At 39.1% G+C, this 22,125-nt stretch overlaps 1 protein-coding gene and 1 long non-coding RNA gene across 2 annotated transcripts in view; one reads left to right on the top strand and one right to left on the bottom strand.

Annotated features, from left to right (window-relative positions):
* The window catches only part of LOC138757379 (zeta-sarcoglycan), a 596,661-nt gene that overhangs the window by 460,645 nt on the left and 113,891 nt on the right, over window positions 1–22,125 (bottom strand). The window lies entirely within an intron of this gene.
* The window catches only part of LOC138757382 (uncharacterized), a 28,622-nt gene that overhangs the window by 959 nt on the left and 5,538 nt on the right, over window positions 1–22,125 (top strand). Inside the window, exons 2-3 of the long non-coding RNA XR_011353557.1 lie at window positions 4,981–5,160; window positions 21,654–21,734. This is a non-coding gene — a long non-coding RNA (uncharacterized lncRNA). The remainder of the gene's footprint in view (window positions 1–4,980; window positions 5,161–21,653; window positions 21,735–22,125) is intronic.

Below are 22,125 nucleotides of genomic sequence, written 5' to 3'. Positions count from 1 at the left end.
GTAATTAAGTAAAGCAGCCTCATGTATGGGTTGCTGTTGTCAAGGTGATCCAGGGTTGAGTAGAAAGCCAGTGAGATTGCATCTGGTGGTAGGCAAATTGCAGAGGTTTTTACTTAAGTTGAGTTAATTCCAACCTCTCAAAGCAGTAGATCACAGTAGACATGAGTGCTACTGGGCTTTAGTCATTAAGGCAGCTCACTCTCCTCTTCTTAGGCATCAGTATGATTGATACAATTTTGAAACGAGTGGAAACCTATGACTGCAGCAATGAAAGATTGAAAATGTCCAAGACCCCCCCACCCACCCCAGCAAGTTGGTTGTCACAGATTTTCAGTACCCTGCCAACTACACCATCAGGTTCTGAGGCTTTGTGAGTGTTCACCCTCTTGAAATATGGCCTTTGAAACAGATATCACAGAGTGGCCAAACTCTGCAGGGATTCTAATAGGTACAGTTTAATTCTCATTTTCAAAGAAAGCAGGAAAGCAATTAAGCTCATCAAGGAGTGAAGCATCACGGCCACGTATGATGTTAGATTTCAGCTTGAAGGATATTATGGCCTCCAAGTCCTGCCATAGCTGGTGTTTATCTGATTCTGTTTCTAACTTCTCAATTATTAATTTCAAAGTTCAATTTTTATTTAATATTCAAATTATTAACAAACAACCTATACTCTCATCCAAGTTATTGATATATCTGAATATACAGGCAAACCATGTATAACACAGTTTCGAAAAGCATGGGTTTGATATAACACGGTTGGAAATTTCTGACCGCTGTTTTAAATTTGTAATGTTAAAGTTATATTGTTCTTGCTATTTCAACCACCTCATAATACTTTGCAAGGCTCCATTTTAAAATATATGAAATATAAGCGCTGAGCTTATATGTGGAATAGAGAGAGTTAAGTGGGTGTGTTCAAAGTTATGGGTGTCCCTGCTGTGATGGGTCTCTCTACACTATACCATGGTGGTACCGATCTAACTTTGGTGAAAGTCTCATGTGAGCGATTTGACACAAATCTACATTAGACAATTATTTTCTTAAATAAACAATGTTTATTTATTGCCAATAAATATTAGTTTTATATATTCCTTTTATAGGATTGGAGCATATTATGTAAAAGTGCATTGTAATAATGCTTTGAATAGCGTGGTTTTCTGGCCATCTTCTTGTCTCGTTCTCCAAAACAAATGGCGTTGAAATGTAGCATTCGGTGTCACTACATAGTGTGCATTTAATGCATCTACCGCTTTCTGGTACTCATCCTTTCTTCCAGTATCCAAAAGTGTCTTAAATGTTTCCCGAACAGCTGGTCCAGCAGTGAAAAGAAGTAACGCCCTCCTCTGCGCTTTTTGTTCAACTGTACCGGTATCTAGAAATAGGCCACAACTGTCGGTGTAGGATTCAAATTTTTCCAGCCATGCCTTCCACTTCACACTTACAGTGTTTGCATCACCCGTTGGGTCAAAATGAGCAATTCCACTATGTGTTAGAAAGTCACCGTCTGCCCCAGCCATGAGGAAATATTCCAGCCCCAAAAGTACTGAGTCAAAGAGAAAATTCTTATCACCTTGAAGTTTTCTGTAATCCTCTGTAATCTTCTTTAGTCTTTAATTTTCTTCAAGCTTATCCCATCCTCGTCGCCAATGTCACATTTGTGGCCCGAAATGTGAAGTTAATAAAACATCAAACACAAGTTTTATCAGGTAAACTTCTCAGTGTCTTTATTTTCCAGTTTCCTTTGTTCTCCTGCTTGTGCTCTTATCTCTCTCTCTCTCATAACACGTGACTTCCGGTACATCTCATACATATTCATTATCATGACACCAACCCCAACCAACCAATTTTCCCTTGCAACTGCTGCAACCGTGTCTGCCTGTCCCGCATCGGACTTGTCAGCCACAAACAAGCCTGCAGCTGACGTGGACATTACTCCTCCATTAATCTTCATCCGTGAAGCCAAGCCAAAGACATCATGAAAACAGAAGTCCCAGTATCAATCCCTTTGGCTCATTACTTCTTTCAGAATCCCAGTCACAGAAACATCACTACCCTCTGTTATCTTTTACCCATAACATTGTGGACCCAGTTTCCCAACAACCTGTGGATCCTTTGTGTCTGAAAGGCATGTGCTCAGCATGCAATTTATTGTTTTGCTATTGTGGCACAGCGTATTCTTTCTGGTCTCAGAATTGGTCATAAAGCAGTATGGAGTGGATCCCAAAAGATAACTTAGAATGAGGTCATTAATTCCACTGTACCTTTGTTAGCTTATTGAAATACTTAATTAATTTGTCCTCAGTTCTTTTCCCATAGACCCCATAATTTAAAGTTGTCATTTGGTTTCAACTAGTATTCAGTTATCAACAGTTACTAAATTTGGCTCATTTATAATCACAGCGCAGAATTGCTACATCCTTGCTCTGACATCCCGAGCCTTAATAAAACATATCTGCTGCATCTGGTGTGCCTTCCTGTGCTTCACTTCATGTTCATTAGGTCCTGCAGAGAGATGAAGTTGTGCTATAGGATTTTTTTTTAATAGATAGCTCTTAATAAAAAATAATGCACACAATTCTGTATGAGCACAGAACAACCAATAGACCAGCCAACATTTACATTGTTTTCGCACCAAAGCTGGATAAGGAAAAGTGATTATACTGGCTACATGAAATAACTGGCCTAACACTCATAAGAGTTGTTTAACAGGAAAAGAGATAACAATCATATTGGAAATTATCAGATGTATGAAACATCTACTTGGCAGGCTGAGACTCAGCTGTGATATTTTCCCTGGCGAGCAATGACACTCCTCCCAGTTTCATTCTCCCCGTTTCTATAGGGTCTGAAAAACTGAACGCTGTAATATTGAACTGCCAGTCTTGCCCATCCTGCACTCAATTTTCTCTATTAGCCACAATGTCATAATTCCACATGCCAATCCATGCTTTAAGGTTATCTGCCTTTTCTACAATACCCCTTGCATTGAAACACGCCCACATAAACAAGAAAACATTTCCACCATGCACAACCCGTTGATTTTTGACTTTACATGAGGTCTTCATATTATCTTTTTCCTCTTTCACTCCACTGTTTGCTCTGGCACTGTGGTTCCTAACCACCTACAAATCGAGTTTAAACTCCCTGAAACAGCACTAGCAAACCATCCTACAAGTATATTAGCCCCCTCCCCCCCCCCCAGTTCAGATGCAAACCATTCTATTGGAACACATCCCACCCCCCCAAAGAGAACCCAATGATCCACCATCTACTACTACACCACCTCTTTAGCCACATGTTAAGGTGATTATCCTCCTGTTTCTATTCTCACTAGCACTTGGCACGGGAAGCATTCCTGAGATCACAACCCTGGAGGTTCTGTCCTTCAACTTAGTGCCTCACTCCCTGAACTCTATTTGCAGGATCTCATCACCCTTCCTACCCATGTCACTGGTCCACTAATAGTCCACAATATCTGGCTGCTCACCCTCCCTCCAGAAAATGGCAGAAACTCACTGATTTTGAGAGCCCTCTTTCGATAGACAACGATCCCAGTAAATCTCATTGATGGGGGAATGGAGACACCAATTATCCTTTTTGCTGCTCTTGCGGTCCTATGGATTGATCTCTGATCTGATGCTCTACAGAAAGCATACCACACTGTGATGCAGCCAGCCAGGACACTCTTGATAGATCTCCTGTAGAAAGTTGACAGGATGGTGGCTGGTCGTCTTGCCCACCTCATTCTTGTTAGGAATTGCAGTCACTCTCTCACCTTCCTGACAAACGAGGTGATGTTGAGTGTGTGTGTCTGGTATAGTTCATTTTTTTAAGTGGACTCTGAGGAACTTGGTGCTCTCTACTCTCTCCACTACTGAGCTATTAATGTATGGTGGAGGGTCGTTATCTCCAGTCCTCCTGAAATCCAGAATTACTGTATCTCCTTCATCTTGTCCACATTGAGACTCAAGTTGTTATTCACACATAATTTCACAAGATTTTCCACCTCTTTTCTGTTGAGCAACTCATCATTGTGATTGCTGATGAGGCCAACTACTGTCGTGCCATCAGCAATCTTGTTGGAGCTGGATTTGGCATTGCACTCGTGGGTCAGTAGCATGAACAAGAATAGGCTGAGCACATAGCCCTGAGATGCATCAGTGTTCAATGTGATGATGCTTTATATTCTGTTGCCTACCCGGATAGACTTTGGTCTTTCCATTAAGAAGTCCAGAATAAAAATAAAAATAAAATATTCAAGACCTCCCTGCTATATGAAGAACCATACTGCTAATAGAAAGAGCATTTAGCCCACTCAGTTCAGTGAGGAAATTCTTTTCTGAGCAAGAGAAAATAATGTACAGTGTAAAAGGCCTGAAATCCAACAGCAGTGAGAATGCAATTATTGGCTCAGTCACCAACTATTACAATCAATAGATTGGCTTTGAAACACTCTAAAATTTTTTAAAGAAGGCTGCCTCATGCAGCAAGTTAATGGAAGAAGTTTTACAAAGGAGAGAATTTTGTGAAGCTGAAGTTTTATTTCAGAATATAGTTGGAGGTGGATGGCACTACCAGACTATGTGATTAAAACAGATACATGTTTACATTAAATATTAGGTTAAGAAGACAAAAGGTGTAATCTGTGATGAGTCCTTCTGTTTAAATGCAGAAATATCCTTGTCATTTAGCCAGGTAAATTGACTCTTCCTCTATTGTAATTTGTATAGAATTCTACTTGTTTATGTGGGCGTGTGCAAATTAACCAAATCCAATCACACCCATGCACAGTCATTCAATTTTGAACATTGCCACTCAGTTAACAAATGATGTTTTAATTAAATTCTATCAATTTTGTCTGCCACACAATCAGTGGAAAGCAATCCATCAGCTCAAATAATGTTTAAACTGACACTGATAATGGTGTCAGAGGGACCTGCTTGGCAGACTGCTTTATCTTGTTTTGACTCTCCACAGTGACAATGGAAGGATCAGCAAATTCTGGAGCTCAAACAATGCTGATGTCAACTCCTTTTACAGCTCCAATAAGTAGCAAATCTGTGTGATTTAGCTGAGGCAACTAAATATGCTAATATGGAAGAATTTAAACCATAGAAATGGAAGAGTGCCTGCCTGCCTTGTTTACAAATTGCCCAGGTACGTTGTTTAATGATTGCAACACTTTCAGTTTTTTTGTAGATTGGTTTATTTTAATGAATTTAAAGTTAGAAGTTAAAAGTGCAGCTTGTGGAAATTGCAAGATAAAAAGCCACAAAGCACACTTCCAGGGGGTGTACAGTTAACATCAGTATTCACTTTTCCTCCTGTCCCCAATGTGTCCTTCCTGGTACAACATTCATTTCCCTTTCACCATAAATTGGCAGCCATTAAACAAGTGCTGGATGCCAGAATTCATTATGATTACTAGGACAATTGTATGACCAGTTATTCTGGCCCTGCCTTACTTCCACCACATGGACTCATGATCTGACTTAGTGCTGGGGCCAGAGGTGAATGTAAGTGCACAGCTACTGTCCTAAAGAACCTGCAGGCTTTCAAATGCAGCATAAAGGCTCTGAAGTATGAAAGTTATTCTGGAGGGATTCATTTTGAAGTGGAGAAGGTGGAATGGATGAGCAAGCAGTCAACAATTAGAAAAAAAATATGAAATTTAGGGTTAAGGAAGCTTGAATTTTCGATGGTCCTGGAATCCTGAACCTTCTGATATGTAAAGGCCATAAGGATCAATTTTGAAATCTTTTTGGTTGGATGTTTCTTGGACAAATGCAGAGGAAAATGAACTGTAAATCCCAGGAAAACCTTTCACTGTCTATAATGTTAGACCTCCAAACTTGGCAGCTGCAACATCTGTGCTGCTTCATTCAGATAAAACTAGAAGGTATAGGAGCAGAAATAGACCATGAGTCTTCCCCATCAATTAATCATGAGCTGATCCTTTATCCCACTCAATCTCACAACTTGATCTTCTCCCTATAACCTTTGATGCCCTGGCTAATCAAGAACCTCCCAAGCTCTGCCTTAAATAAACCCAATGACCTGGTCTCGTTAAATGCCTGTGGCAACAAACTTCTCAGATTTACCACCCTCTGGGTGAAGATGTACCTCCACATCTCTGTTCTAAGTGGATACAGAAATTTAGATAAAATGTTCATTTTAATTGAATGAATAGGACCCATCATTGTATTAGATAAGGGTGATCAACCAGATAAATAGTAGTTTCATCTTATAGAGTATTTGCAAAAAATTCTCTTTCACTAAATTTTTATAACTTTTCATAATTGTAATTCATAAATATTGGAAATTATATTTTTCCCGAATTTGTTGGATGCAAGTTTCAAGGAATTGCATAGATTAGGCATCCAAAGTTTTAATAATCTCTTTATTCAAGATGATCATTGTAGCATTTTTTTAGATATTTACAAATTAGATATTTTGTTCCATCTTATCTTTCTGATTTCCCATGAATTTCCAATTCATGATCTATTTTTTAACTTACAGTTTTATTTTCATGGTGGATTAATACCATGTATTTATAATAATTTATTGGATTTAAAATTAGTCTCCATGGGTGGGATTAAGAACAATTGGGGACAAGATGTGAACATAAAAAGTTCAGATGAAGATTGGTACTCTACTCGCAGTTTGATTAATGATTTTTCATTTTGTGAAAGACACTGCTTATTACAATTTAAGGTTGTACACAGAACTCATTTGTCCAAACTTAAATTATCTTGTTTTTATGCAGATATTGATCCATTATGTGAGAAATGTAACATTTTTGAAGCTTCTCTGATCTATATATTTTGGAAGTGCCCAAATTTAGAGATTCTGGAAGGACATTTTCCAAACTTTATCAATGATTCTTAAGATTAATTTAGAATCTTGTCTGTTAATTGCTCTGTTTGTTTTTTTCTCATGACCCAGATAAGCCTAGATCTGCATCTCAGGAAAAAGTTTTAGCTTTTACCATGTTGATAGCCAGACGAGCAATCTTACTGAAATGGAAAGATGATTCATCCCCTCCGCATACACAGTGGTTACATGATGTAATGTCTTATTTAAGTTTGGAGAAAATTACATATAACATTAAAGATAGAAGGTTTTAATTTATAAAGTTGTGGGGCCCATTCTTAGAATTCTATTATAATTAGAAGAATTAAGAATTATCATGGGCTCTGGAGATTCACTATCCGATGTCTGGGGATCACCATTAAGTCCACATTTTCATTTTTAATTATTATATAAGGTGACCTTCATTAGAGGGAGGGGGTAGATTAGATGTAGGTTTTCATTTTTTTTTATTTGGCTGAACTCAGCAAAAGGGTTTACGGATCAATTCAAATTATTGTTTTTTCTGTTTATTAAGAAATTATCAACAGTTTTATCCATTTTTTAAAATTTTCTGAGTGCTTACATGTGTACAAATGATTTTTTTTTATCTGTTTTATTTCTAAAACTGTATGTAAGCTTATACATTAAACTCAATAAAAAATATTTTAAAAAGAAAGAAAAGAATTGCATTTGCCTTCTTCACCACAAACTCAACCTCCAAGTTTACCTTCAGGCTCTCCTGCACAAATATTCCCAAGTCCTTTTGCATCTTGGTATTTTCAATTTTATCTCCATTTAAAAAAAAATGTCTGCCCATTTAGTTTTTCTATGAAAGTGCATGGACTTGCTGACATTCTATTTCATTTGCCACCTCTCTGCCCATTCTCCTAATCTCTCTTTATGCAATCTCCCTGTTTCCTCAACATTTTATGCTCCTCCATTACCTTTGTATCATCTGCAAACTTAGCCACAAAACTATTTATTTCATAATACAAATCATTAATATACATTAACAAAAGCACTCAACACTGACCCCTGTGGAACATCACTAGCAACAGACAGCAAACCAGAACATAATCTCATATATGTAAGCTCATCCTCCACAATCGATTCTAACATTTTCCCAACCAGTGACATCAGGCTAACCTTTCTGCTGCCTCCCTTCCTTCTTGAAGGATAGCATTTGTGTTTTTTTTCAATCCTACAGGATCATACCAGAATCTATTGATTCCTGAAAGATCATTACCAACAACACTACAATCTCTACCACTAACTTCTTTAGGAACCTGAGGGTGCAATCCATCTGATCTGGGAGACGTATCCGCCTTAGACCATTCAGATTGCTGAGCATTTTCTCCCTTGAAATAAAAACTGCACTCACTTTCCTTCCCTAATAGCCTTTGACATCTGGCACACTGCTAATGTCTTCCACAATGAAGACTGATGCAAAATGCTCATTCAGTTCTTCTCCCATCTCCTCACCTCCCATTATTATTTCTCTAGCATCATTTTATGATGATCCTTTATCTACTCTCATCTCTTTTTTACTCTTGATATACTTAAAGAAGTTTTTTGTTTCCTCTTTGATATTATTTGCTAGACTACTTTCATACATCATTTTTCCATCCTTATGAGTTTTTATTACCTTCTGTGTTTTTTAAAACTTCCCAATCCTCTACATTCCCACTTGTTTTTGCTTCATTGTATGCCCTCTCTTATGCATTTACATTGGCTTTGACTTCCCTTCTCAGTCACAGTTATCACATTCTTCCATTCAAATATTTCATATTTTATTGTATGTTTTTATCCTGCACCTTCCTCATTTCTTGAAGAAACTCCATCCATTGCTGTTCTTTATTACACCTCTTATTATCATACTCAAGTGCTTCAGCCTGTGTGAATATTCATATTCAAGAACTTAGGAATAAAAGATGAAAGTCTGTAGACCAGTGGTCCTCAACTTTTTTCTTTCCATTCACCGATTCCCTATGCCATAGGTGCTTTGTAAGGGATTGCTTAAGCTGGTATGTGGGTGGAAAGAAAATGTTTGAAAACCACTGTTTTAATTGTATCTAATTGACTCATTATGTGCACAGTTTCTTAACTCCAAAGGAAATGGACCAATGACAATTTTTCTCATGCAAAATATTTCAGTTAAAAATTGGGTCTAGAGCAGTGATGCTCAACCTTCCCTTTCCAACCACATACCACCTTAAGCAATCCCTTGCTAATCACAGAGCACTGATGGTATAAGGATTACTTAAAGTGGCATGTGAGTTGAAAGAAAAAGGTTGAGAACCGCTCCTGTAGAAGCTGTGATTGTAGTAAAGACACAAAAATGCTGGAGGAACTCAGCAGGTCACGCAGTGTGCAAAGAAGGTAAAGATATATCACCAGCGGTGCAGGTACCCAAGATCCTTGTGGGGGATAAACGTGGAGATTTGGAATTGGAGCTAAAAACCATATAGCTCTAGATGTCGATGGAGGCAAGTAGTTTTGTAATATACTGCATCTTTACCTCCACATTGACCACTGGCAGTGGGCTGATATTGCCTCAAAGCGTGTATCTTGGCACTTCACAGTTCGGCGGGCAGCAACCTCCTTTGAAGAAGACCGCAGAGCCCACCTCACTGACAAAAGACAAAGGAGGAAAAACCCAACACCCAACCCCAACCAACCAATTTTCCCTTGCAACCGCTGCAACCGTGTCTGCCTGTCCCGCATCGGACTTGTCAGCCACAAACAAGCCTGCAGCTGACGTGGACATTACCTCTCCATAAATCTTCGTCCGCGAAGCCAAGCTAAAGAGACTTCCTATAAATGCAATGTGATCTGCTGAGTTAATCCAGCATTTTTGTGTTTCAAGAACTCTGAGACCAACTTCAATGAAAATACCACCTCCATCACCGAGTTCATCCATAGGTATGAAAGACTGTGTGACCAGGAGGACAACAAGAGTATTCTCCATTGGAAACCATGAATGAACCACACTATCAAGTTGCTACCAAATGCCAAATTAGAGGCATTTAATTCAGGAGACTCAATGCTATATAAGAAATCCAAGTATGATCTTCAAGGTCATCAGAAACCTAAGAGGCAATACCACATTCATCTCAGGACCCAAGGGGTCATTATGGACACCCAATGACTATGGCAAAGCTGGGCAGCGCAGCACGCAAGACTACAACAGTCCCTGAGGAGATTAATGTCTTCTCTGTTCACTTCAAACAGGGAGTCTGTGAGACAACAACAGCCACATCAACTACTTCATGGGTTTCTGCACCCCGGATCACTGCAGCTGACATCAAGTTGGACTTCTGCAGGGTGAACTTGCAGAAAACAACTGGCCTGATGTGCTCTGAGAACATGTGCAGTTCAGCTGGCAGATGTGTTCACAGATATATGTAATATCTCTTGAAGACAGACCATAGTTCTCATCTGCTTCATAAAAGTATTGAAACAAAGCACAATAGCAGCATAACTGACTGTTGACCAGTGGCCCTGACGTTCACTATTATGAGTGATATTATAATCAGTGGTTTTCAAACATTTTCTTTCCACCCACATATCAGCTTAAGCAATCCCTTACTAATCTCATCTCCCAACCAGTCTTGACCCACTTCAATTTTCCTTGCATCCAAACAGATCTACAATAGGCACCATCTCCATGGCATTCCACTCAGCCCTGGGACACCTGAACACCAAGGACACCTATGTTAGACGACTGTTCTTTGACAACAGCTTTGCTTTCAGTACCATAGTTTCTCAAAAAAATCATCCCAAAATTTAGAGACCATGGCCTCAGCACCCCATCTGCAAATGGATCCTTGATTTCCTGCCCAGCAATCAATGAAGATAAGTAGCAACATTTACTCCAAGATCAACCAGATGGTGTTTTAGAAGACATTTTCAAGCTCTTGCTACAATGGTCAGAGGTCCCCACCTCCTTCAATAGGACTTCTATTATACCAATCCCTGACAAGAGCTGGTTGAAAGTGCCTACTCTAATGAAGTGCTTTCAGAAGCTCGTTATGGAGTGGATGAACTCTTGCCTTAAGAAGGACAAGGACTCATTACATTTTTCTGTAACATCACAACAGGCCAATGGCAGACACCATCCTCCTGACCTCCACTTTGCATTAGATCACCTGGAGCACAAGAACACCCAATGACTACAGATCAGCATTGCCCACCAACATACCAGAAAAAACCTATGACCGAGGTAAAGGATCTGGGGCTCTATTCATCCCTTTACAAATGGATGATCAACTTCCTCATCAGCTGAAAGATAATACCGTCTCATCCTTCACCATCAACACGGGCACCTCAAGGCTGTATGCTTAGTCCCCTTCTCTACTCTCTGTAATACTTATGACTGCAAAGCCAAGTTCAGTGCCAATTCTATTTACAAATTATTGGTTTACATGACAGTTGTTACCATAACAAGTAGTGAGTCAGAATAGAGATCAACAATCTAATTGAATGGTGCCAGAACAATAATCTTGCTTTCAGCAACATCAAGGCCAAGAACTTATTGTAGATTTTAGGAAGGGGAAGCCAAGAGCTCACTCATACGTCCACATTGATCGGACAGAGTTGAAGAAGATTAGAACCTTCAAGTTCAAGTTCCAGGAGTCCAAATTTCAGAACGTTCCTGGGGTCGGCACATCAAGCAGCTGAGAAGATGATACACCAATGCCACTACTTTCGAAGAAGTCTGAGGAGATTTGGAAAATACTCTATCAAACATTGACAGAAACTATGCTAACTGGTTCCGACACAGCCTGGTTTGGAAATTCAAGTGCAGAAGACATGAAACAAAGCTACCTCCATCACAGGCTCCAAGCTCACATCAATTGAAGAAATGTATGTGAAGTGCTGTCTCAAGCAGCAGCTAACTTAATAAAGGAGGCACCCCCCCCCCCTCCACCACCATTACCCTTGTCAGAAACCCTTCTCACTACAACCTTCAGGCAGAAGGTACAGAAACCAAAAATCCAGCACCTCTAGGTTCGAAAACAGTTTATTTCCATTGACAATCAGGCCGTTAAAACCTCCACTTACAGCACTGATTATAATATCGCCAAAAGGGCTGTCTGCAATATTGTATTGCCAATTTTTAATGTTTTCGCTCTATAGTAATTGTGAATATTTATCATTTTTTGAAGTATTTTAATGTTTACAATTGTTTATTTTAATGAAAAACTTGTTTGGCCTGCAGCAAGTAAGAATTTTGGTACATACATGCATTATACCATGTATATGCCAATAAACTCATTATCATTATCGAAATCAGTGCTTTTCAAGGATCGGTATTCTGCCCCAACTCAAATCCCTCTCCACACACAATTGCATATGTAAAATACCACTCCAACTCCATCTTTAAGTTCACTGATGGTAGACCAGATATCAAATACTGTTGAGAAGAAATACAGGAAGCAAATTAAGAATCTCATGGCCTCGTAACAAACGAACAACCATTTGCTCTCAAAGTCAGCAAGGCAAAGGAACTGATCATAAACTTCAGGAGAGGTGGTAGAACCAAGTCCTGTGTCTACTTCAATGGCTCTTAATTAGAGATGGTAGATCATTTCAAGTTCTTGGGAATAAATATTTCCAATGATCTGACCTGGACCAGTCACATTAACACAATAGTTAATAAAGCACACCAATTCCTCTACTTCCCTAGAAGATGCAGGAAGTTCAACAGGCACACCATATCTCTTATCAACTTCTACAGGTACACCATTGAATGCATCCTACTTGGATGCATTGCACATTGGCATAAGAGTGGCTCTGCCCAAAATTGAAAGAAGGTGCAGAAGGTGATGAATGTAGCTCAGAACATCATGCAAATTTCCCTCCCCTCCAACTCCATCTACACCTCCCACTACCTCAGAACGGCAGAAAACATACTGAAAGACCCATCCCACCATGCACACATTCTCTTCTCTGTCCTCTTAAAGGAAGTAGATTCAAGAGTGTGAAAAAGCACACACAAACAAGTTCAGAGACAATTTCTTCCCCCCACCCCCCCCCCCCCCACCAAGCCATCAGGATCCTGAATGAACTTATGATGCCCTTGCCCTTGATCAGTATGAACTGATCTTTTACTGCAACATGAAACACTGTGACATGATTCTCTTTCTCTATACTGCATGTTAAATGGACTTACTGGATTGGTTATGTAAAACACTTCTTGCAGTATAATGTGACGTTGAACTTTAACAGCAATGTTGTCTTTTAATAGCAAATGAATGGAATCACTTGAACATATCTGTAAAACATGCTTCATAGTGTTTAATGGCATAAGGGTGATTTCCTGATCTGTGAGTTCATAATTCAGAATATTGTCAAATCAAGTCACCTTTATTTGGCATTCATACCATGCATTGCACAGTAAAGACAACATTTTTCCAGCTATGCTAGCAGAGAGATAGATTATTTTTAAATTGTCAAATTAAGCTTTACCCATCTATAAAGCAAAAGTCCAGTTCAATGTTAATTTAAATTGATTTTATGTTTAAATCATCCAAGACTTTAACTAGTTTCCACTCATTTTGCAATAAAAGTGCATTATGTATATTATAACAATATTTGTTAATAGGAATTAACATGTAAAAACCAAATGACATGTAACCAGCCTCAAAGTGAGCAGCTGAATCACGAGGTAATATTTGGAAAGCTTTCACTATAATTTGCAGTGACAGGAATGTGGTTGGGACTTCCATCAATGACTTTCCACTCTACCTCAATTAACTGAGGGGAGGGGGGTGGTGTGGGGGAGAGGGAGGTGGCAGGACTTGGAGCCTGAATCAGTCAGAAGAAATACTCCCTTTTTTTGAGATCCTTATTTATTAGATAATTCAGAAAATGTAGGTGACCTTCTGGGATCAACAGCCTTGTTAAATTTAGATTCAATTTTAATTATCAAAAATACCTACTAACACGCAGCTCAAGTCTATAGTATGAAATAAATATATTTCCTGGTGGACGATAGAAATACACTCAAGAAGTGCCCCATCACGGTTCATAATGACACTGCAGTACAGTTCTGAAAAGCTCAAAGCCCAACCCAAATCCCAGCTTTTAATCTTCCATTCATTGGAATGGAGACCTGGCAGAATCAGCTCTCACCCTAAATAGCTCTTATCACAGATTGAATCATACCCGAGTCTGGGATGTTATGATTGGAACCTTTCTTAATGTCTGACTTGTGCCAAAATGATTAACCACCACCACTATTTTTATTCCAAAACAGCAAACTGTTCCTGCCAGATAAACCAGGTTAGCATTTATTTTGTCAATAACAAATAATGAATTTATCCACTCCATCACTTTAACTATTTCCTTTATGATGTCTCCATGGAGCAATCTATCAAGCTGCATGAATTTATTTTTTGCTGTGCAATTTGCAAATGCATCGATATCTGAACATGTTTGTTCATCATTCCAGATCCAGCGTCTCTGGCCAGTGCCCAGTCCCTAAAATGATTCATTGTATTCTGCGTTGAGGACATTTTGAACATTTCTAAGGGAAGATATTCATAAATACTCATTGACACTAAAGTAGTGTGTGGGCATGATGTTTGTACTCAGCAATGCCCAATCAGTTCCAAATAGAACTAAATGTTTTGAGGTTAGTATAAGTGATGGTCAATAATTTTCATGAAATTAATTCCAGCATGGAAGTACAGTTCAAATCCGATTAGCTGAAATGATCGGGAATGGACCTATTTTGGATAAACAATTTTTTTTTGATAACTGCTCATTTTTTTTTAAAACAGCCCAGTAGCAACAGCAAATCATTTGTTACAGTGTTTAAACAAAGGGAAGGCTTTTTATGCATGAAATAATATTAATTCTTACCGGAAAACAACCTGAACAAAATAAGATAAATCCAACACCAAAAACTCCAAATTTCCAGATTTTTTTTGCGACCTCTGACAATAGTTCAGCTCCGAAAATATTTCAGATAACTGAGGATTTTGGATAATCAGAATTTTATTGTAATTTCTCCTTGAAAATATCTCACCGATACTCAATTGTGTCACAGAAATGAATGAGGAGAAATGTCTTCAGTCAGAGACGGATGAATCTATTATGCATGTATTTGCCACAGACTGCTGTGGAGGCCAAGCTGTCGGGTAGATTAAAATGGAAGGTGATAGGTTCTTGATTAACAAATGCATCAAAGGTTATTGGGAGAAGGCAGGAGGATGGGGAGGCCAGGATAAATACATTAGCCGTGACCCTAATGACAGAGTAAACACTATAGGCTGAATGACCTAATTCTAATCCCAAGTCTGTGGTCTTATGATCCTAAAATTATCAGGCATCCTCTAACACATTTAACTGATTACACAGCAAATTATTTTTGGACATGGGCATCGCTGACTTTTTACTAGTTGTCTATGAGAAGGTTTGGTGAGCTGGATTCTTGAACTGAAGCCACCCAAGTGAATGGATTCCAAGAATATTATGGAGAAGGGAATATCGAGATTTTGGTTTAAGTGATGACGCATCCCTGGCACATTTCACTCTCAGGAATTTCATAAGCCATTCAGCATAGAAACAGGACTTCAGCCCATCACATCCATGCCAACATTTCTGACCATCTGCACTGATCCCATTTGGCTATTTAAGTGTCCGTGTTTTTTAATTGTAGTAATTGTGTCAGATTCCACCAGCTCCTCTGGCAGTGAGTTGCAGGTATCAACCAATCAATTTTAAAATAATCCTTCCTCAAATTCCCTTTAAAAAAAAAAACTCCTTTTACCTTAAAGCGATGCCCTTTTGAACTGATAACCCTACCATGGAGGAAATAATTTTGAGGACTTACTTTGTTTATGTTTCTCATCATTTTATAAACTTCTATCAGCTCACCCTTCAGCCTCCAATCTCTCCCCATAGAGATAGTTCTCCAATCCTGGCAACATCCTGGTAACCAGAAATGGACCCAATAATTGTGGGGAACATTTCAAGTTGTAGTATTGCCATATGTCCATCTGCTGTTTTTCTTGGTGATGATGGCAATGGGTTTACAAATTAACAAACACTAAATAAGGACCAGGTTCAGAAGCTATCTTGGAGGACAGGTGGGGTATTGAAGAAACAGTCCACATTGAGGAATGCCCAAGATTCCCTTGTGCGATCTGAATAATTCATTTTTGCCTGACAGTGCAAACAATATACCAGTCTGGATCTCTAATATACCACGTTTTTTTTCTTTAGAAAGTAACAGTGACTTCTATCTCTGGTCATTGAATGTTGTTGTTGAGTCCTAATGATATCAGTGAAAAAGAAACATTGGTTTTGAGGAGTATAATCTTGTCTTTTCAACAGAAGAACTTATAATTCAGAACATTCTTCTCAGACAAGTAGTAGGTAAGTAACCATGTGAATTTTAACTGCCTTCCTGATAAATGAGGAGAAGTTACGTGTCAAGTATAGGCCACTTTTTAAGTGGTCTCCAAGGAACTTGCACTCTCTAGTCTTTCCATTACTGAGTATTAATGTGTAGTGGATGGTGGTCATCCCTGGTCCTCTTGATGTCCATATCATCTCCTTTATCTTGTCCACGTTGAGACTCCGGTTGTTATTCTCATTGCTGCTTATGAGGCCAACTACTGTTGTGGCATTTGCAAACTTGATGACTCTTTTAGAACTGGATCTGGCATTGCAGTCATGTGTCAGTCACGTGAACAAGAGCAGGTTGAGCACAAAGCCCTGAGAAGCAAGAGTGCTCAGCATAATCGTGCTCATCAATCTACTGCCAACCCATACAGACTGTGATCTTTCCATTAGATAGTCCAAAATCCAGTTATAGACAGGGGTGTTGAGTGCTAGCAAGGACAGCTTCTCCACAAGCCTCTGAGGTATGATTGTATTAAATGCCGTGCTGGTCCTTGAATAGCAGCCTGGTGCATTAGGCGCAATTCTCTGAGTGGAACTGGTCGAACGGGTATCATCAGCGGAACAATTCCATCTGTAGGCGAATTGAAATGGGTCCAGTGTCTCTGGAAGGTGTGCTTTAATGCACCAGGCACATTATGAAGCCTTTCATAATGTTGGAAGTCAGTGCCATGGAGCAGTCATCATTGAGGCCTGTTACTGTTACCTTCTTTGGTACTGGGATGTTTGTGGCTGTCTTGAAACCCATGGGGATCATAGACTCCTGCAGTGACCTGTTGCAGATCCATAAAGACACCTGTCAGATGGTCTGCACAGTCTTTCAGTACCTGACTGGGTATGTTGTTTGGACCTGCTGTCTTGTGTGGGTTCACTTTGGATAGGGTTATCCTTACCTCAGTCATGTAAGGAGCCTAATCATTTGGTGTCTGCCTGTTCTTCTCGTCAAGCCATGTGTAGATTATTTTTCACTCTGTCCGGAAGGAAGGCAACATTGCTTTTGATTCACAAGGTTGCCTTGAGGTCAATTATACATTTGATTACTTGCCACGAGCATCTCATGTCACTGTGTTGCACAGCTAACTATGGATTTTCTGTACCTACCCATACTCTACCTTCTAGATTGCACAGGAGAGTTCAACCATGGCTGATCTTAATGCCATCTTCTCTTCTGTCCTGAAGTCAGCATCATAAGTTCTGAGGTATGCACAGACATCTGTGTCCAACCATGGTTAGCCTTGACTGTGTAGCATTTGATCTCCATGATATATTCAATGCATTTGCTAATGTAGCCAGACACAGAGTACATAATACTCCGCGATGATTATATGGTCATTGTAGGTGGTCGCTTCCCTGGAACAGCTCCAAACTATGGTCTCAAAGCAGTCCTGTAGTGTTGCTGCAGCGTTAGGTTGCTGTTAAACCCTCTCCCCCACCTCGACCACCCCGGCCACATCCTGATCTCTTGAAAACTGACTTTGTTTGTTTTGCCAGTAGTCTGTATGCTAGGATTAGGAGGATAGTTATGTGATTTTGGGGTGAGGGGCAGCTTTGTTTGCACCAGGGACATTAGAGTACACCCACTCTAGCGTGTTCTCTCCTAGCTGGCGAAGTTAATATGCTGTTGAAACCGTGGTAGAACAGTTTTCAGGTTGTCATGCTTGAAGTCATCCGCTACCATCATGGCGCCCATCAGGATGGTACATCTTGGTTTCATAGATGGCGCGATAAAGCTTCTTCATTGCTTCACCCTCATTAGCCTGGCTCGCAGGAAAAATCTCAGGGTTGTAAGTGATATCATGTATGTACCCTGAAAATTGATCTGAAATTTGAAAAATCTGAAATATGATTTGCTGAAGATGGAACATAAACTGTGGTAAGCAGTGTGGCCAAGTGAGCAGGTAGAAGGGTCTACATTTCAACATCAGATACTTTATCTCTGCTGAGCAGAAGTTCTTTACAAAAGAGACATTTGTGCACCAGTTCTCACTGATATAATGCACAGCTCCACTCCTCGAGTCTCGCCACAAGCAGCTGTATCTCATTGCATTCCTGTATATTATTTAACATGCATTATTGCTTTACTTATTATCAATAGCTGGTCAAAATAATTTAGCTGCAACCTTCCTCCTGAATGTGCAGTTGATTTAGTTTGTATAACCTGTAATATTTAGTAGTTAATATCATGAATAGATCAGTTTTCCAATAGTCCATTGCAAACAATCAGCACACGATTTGCTTTTCGAAATCTCCTGCAGCTTTAGCCATAATGTATCAGATTTTTACTCCACCTGTTTCTTTATCTTAACATGATGGGTGGCTGAATGGTTTTTGTGCACTCCTTAGTTAGTTTTGAAGCCACATTGCATGTATTGATTTACGCAAAGGCATATCTTACTCCCTCAGCAACATTTCATGGGGTTATCGGAGTCTCACAAATTGTCCTAGTTTACTCAGGATCCCCTGAATTCATAAGCTTTTAGTACAAGGTACTTATTCCATTAAAAACAATATCTTGGCCAAGTTCTACATGTGAAAATCACATCTGTTTTACAGCTCATATTTTGTTCAGGAAACCGTGACTTTGTATTATGGTCTCATTCTTTCCTTTCCCAATGCTGAACTGGTTGAAAACTTGTTTACTTCAACTAAAAACAAAGCAGAACCTGTCATCTTGTTGACTTCTATGGCCTACTGCATAAATTCTTCATCAATGTTTAATCTCCTTCAAATTTTTTGCAAGATTTCTGCAAATAACCTGTGTGCAAGGTGGAAGGTATAAATAATCTGCCTTAATAATTCTGTTGCTTATCTCTGTGAATTTGTCCTTTCCTCATACTTCTCACAAAGTATTTTTTAAATTAATTCAGAAGTTCACTAATATTAGTGATATTAGTAATATTCAGCAACAATAGAACTGGAATTGCCGATGTACATCCATCCGAATGCCTTACTGTACCTCAGTTCAAATCCAGCCCATTTCTGCCAGTGATTGGTAAGGGATTATGGAGGGCTGCCATTTGGATGGCAGCAGCTATTGAATGACAGCCATCATTTTCAAGGAGTTGAAATGTATTTATTGTTAGCATTAGTGGAACAGGGATATGGGGTGGAGGTCACCATTGGTAAAAATTCAGAGAGATGGCAGAAAAGTGCTTCACCTCAATAAGACAAGTTTGTGGGTACATAGCGAAGACCTCTCCTGTGGCAAGCATCCATGAAGAAGGCACACAAACACATGTACTTAATAAGGATATTGAGAAGATATGGCATGTCAATTAATACTCGATTGAACTTCTACAGATGTATTGTACAAATTACACTGACTGTATCACGGCCTGGTTTGGAACCTTAATTGCCCAGGATGCAGAAAGTGGAAAACGTTTTAAAAAAAACTCCATCATGCGGACTTAACTTCTGCCCATTAAAGAATACTATGGTAATCAACGTCATAAAGATCCTCATCACCCTGGTCATGCTCCCTTCTCACTTAATCTCTTCCAGCAGAAGATACAGAAGCCTAAAATCTGGCACCTCTAGTTTCCAGAACAGTTCATTTCCAACAGCTATCACAGTCTTAAACCTCCCGGCACTACCCTAACCATAACATCGCTCCAAGACTACCAAAGATCAATCTGCACGATTGAAAAAGCATATTTCTTTGCTTCACTGCAATTGTGAATATTTATCCTTTATTTTTTTTTTCTCTCTTGTGACACATTGTGTCAATCTAATTTATATTTATTGTTTGTAACTGGGCTTTACACACCTCTGTGCCTACAGCCAGAAAGAATTTCAGAGCATCTGTACATTGTTCTTGTGTAAATGGCAAATTTTCATCTTTATCCGATTTCACCACATGTTAGTGACTTTCGTTACATTCTAATTTTGGGAGGCGAATAAATTATATTTTGATGAGAAGCCTCAAGAATAAATTATCCTCCACTCTTAGCATCCATAAATAATCGTGGCAAGGTTGAAATTTATTCCCTTTTCTTAGCTGCCTACGTTACATTTTCTAGTTCACTGTGACAGTGGAGACCCATCCAGTTACTTTCAGGAGATTGGATTCTTTAAAATCATTAATTGAACAGATGGATTTTTTTTTAATTACCATTCCAGGATACTAATGAAATAAAAAAATATTTTTCAAAATTGTTTCCATATTCTTATCGTGATATTTGACACCATAGAAGTGGAATGGATTTTTAGTTTCTATCTATTTTAATGACAATGGATTGTGCCTCTCAGGAATAGATGGGAATACAGGAACCTTCTCAAATCTGAGATACTTAACCAATATATCACCACACACAGTTTGAAAGACTGAGCAATTATCTAAAATCTTCAGAATAATATCAAATTGTTAAAATAGCTGAATATATTAGTGAACCATTCAGACTCAATTTAATAGATTTTCTACTGAGCCAGTTACCAGGCTGTGTTTGATGCTATTTTTGTGCTTAACCTAGTGTTGTTTCATTTCCAAGAATTGGCATGTTACATATTGTGGAGGTGGATAAAGGTACATTTACCACATAATATATATTAACTAATCTGAAAGCAGTGATTAAAACTTGAAATTAAATGCAGATAAAAGATAAGCCAATCAGTTAATGTGTGGTGGAATTGCTTCAAGATTGAATGGAGAGGTGGCTGGTAGAAGGGTGGAGGCGAGGAGGCAGAAATCAGGAAATAAATGATGGACAGGTCAAGGCCCTGTCCTAGAAATAACCATAAGCTTTTGGGTCTTGGACAGATATTTAAAATTAGTCTGGATGGAATGTCTGGAGCTTACACAATATTTCATATCTGAATTAGTGTCCTCCATTTCCACATTAAAATCGCCTATTACCACAAACAAATGTAGTGGCTGCCAGAGCAACAACTTGAAGGGATTGGGAAATATTCCAATGTCTTTTTTGACCATGACTGCCTCGGGTATTGTGTGTGCTGATTACAATCAATTCCTACATCTCCAGGTCGGAAACAGAAAGATTCATACTTAATCTTAATGGATACTCTTAATACCTTGTTCATCAGGTTTTCTAAACATTTTGAGGAAAAGGCAAGAAGATAATGGTCTTGTAGCAATTCGAACTGTAAGGTGTTACACTCCATTGCTTTGATGCTAATGCTGCAATCTGTCAACATTACAGAAGAATAAAAACTACTTTTTCTCAATTTTTAAACTCCTAATTGTAAGCAATCGAGCCACAGGCTGTTTTGACCATTTTCATCACTTATTTAGGGCATGTGTTTCATGGTTATATTTTCTTCCAGTTAACTCTTGAGGATTTTTTTTTTCTCTATTGCTGTGCGAGGAGGCAGGGAGTGGACCCAGTGGTTTGCAAGGCAGCCATTTTTATTGTAATTCTAACTTGCAGGCTGTGAGCTCGGGGAGAAGAGAAGGCCGATTGCCCAGGCACGAGAGACGTCAGCAGGGTTTTGGTGACAGGTTAGAAAAGGTAAGCTCTTTTCCACTTTAATTGCTGAGTGAGGAGGCAGGGAGAGATTAGTTGATTAGTGATGTGTTCATTTCAGACAATTAAAATAGAAAGCAATTGAGTTAAAAGGTAGAGAGGAATAAAAGGAGGGACAGCTATTGGAGCTGCCAGTGAAGGAGTAGCTCAATGACAGAGTGGGGGCATTGATGTTATGGCTTTGTATCCCAGTGGCCTCATTGAGCAGCAGCTGAGGAAGATCTTTCTTCTCTTAAGGTAAGGATGATAAGTTCTTTAATAAATTGTGATTATTGCAAGAATTAAGTTATGGAGCTAGAAGTTTGGGCAATCCAATGTTCCAATTGCAGAAAGTGACAAGTCAGGGGCAGCACAAGAGTCCCTGATGACTACACCT

Source organism: Narcine bancroftii, chromosome 3 (assembly GCF_036971445.1).
Source record: "Narcine bancroftii isolate sNarBan1 chromosome 3, sNarBan1.hap1, whole genome shotgun sequence".
NCBI lineage: Eukaryota > Metazoa > Chordata > Chondrichthyes > Torpediniformes > Narcinidae > Narcine > Narcine bancroftii.
This window is presented reverse-complemented; position numbering and strand designations above follow the sequence as displayed.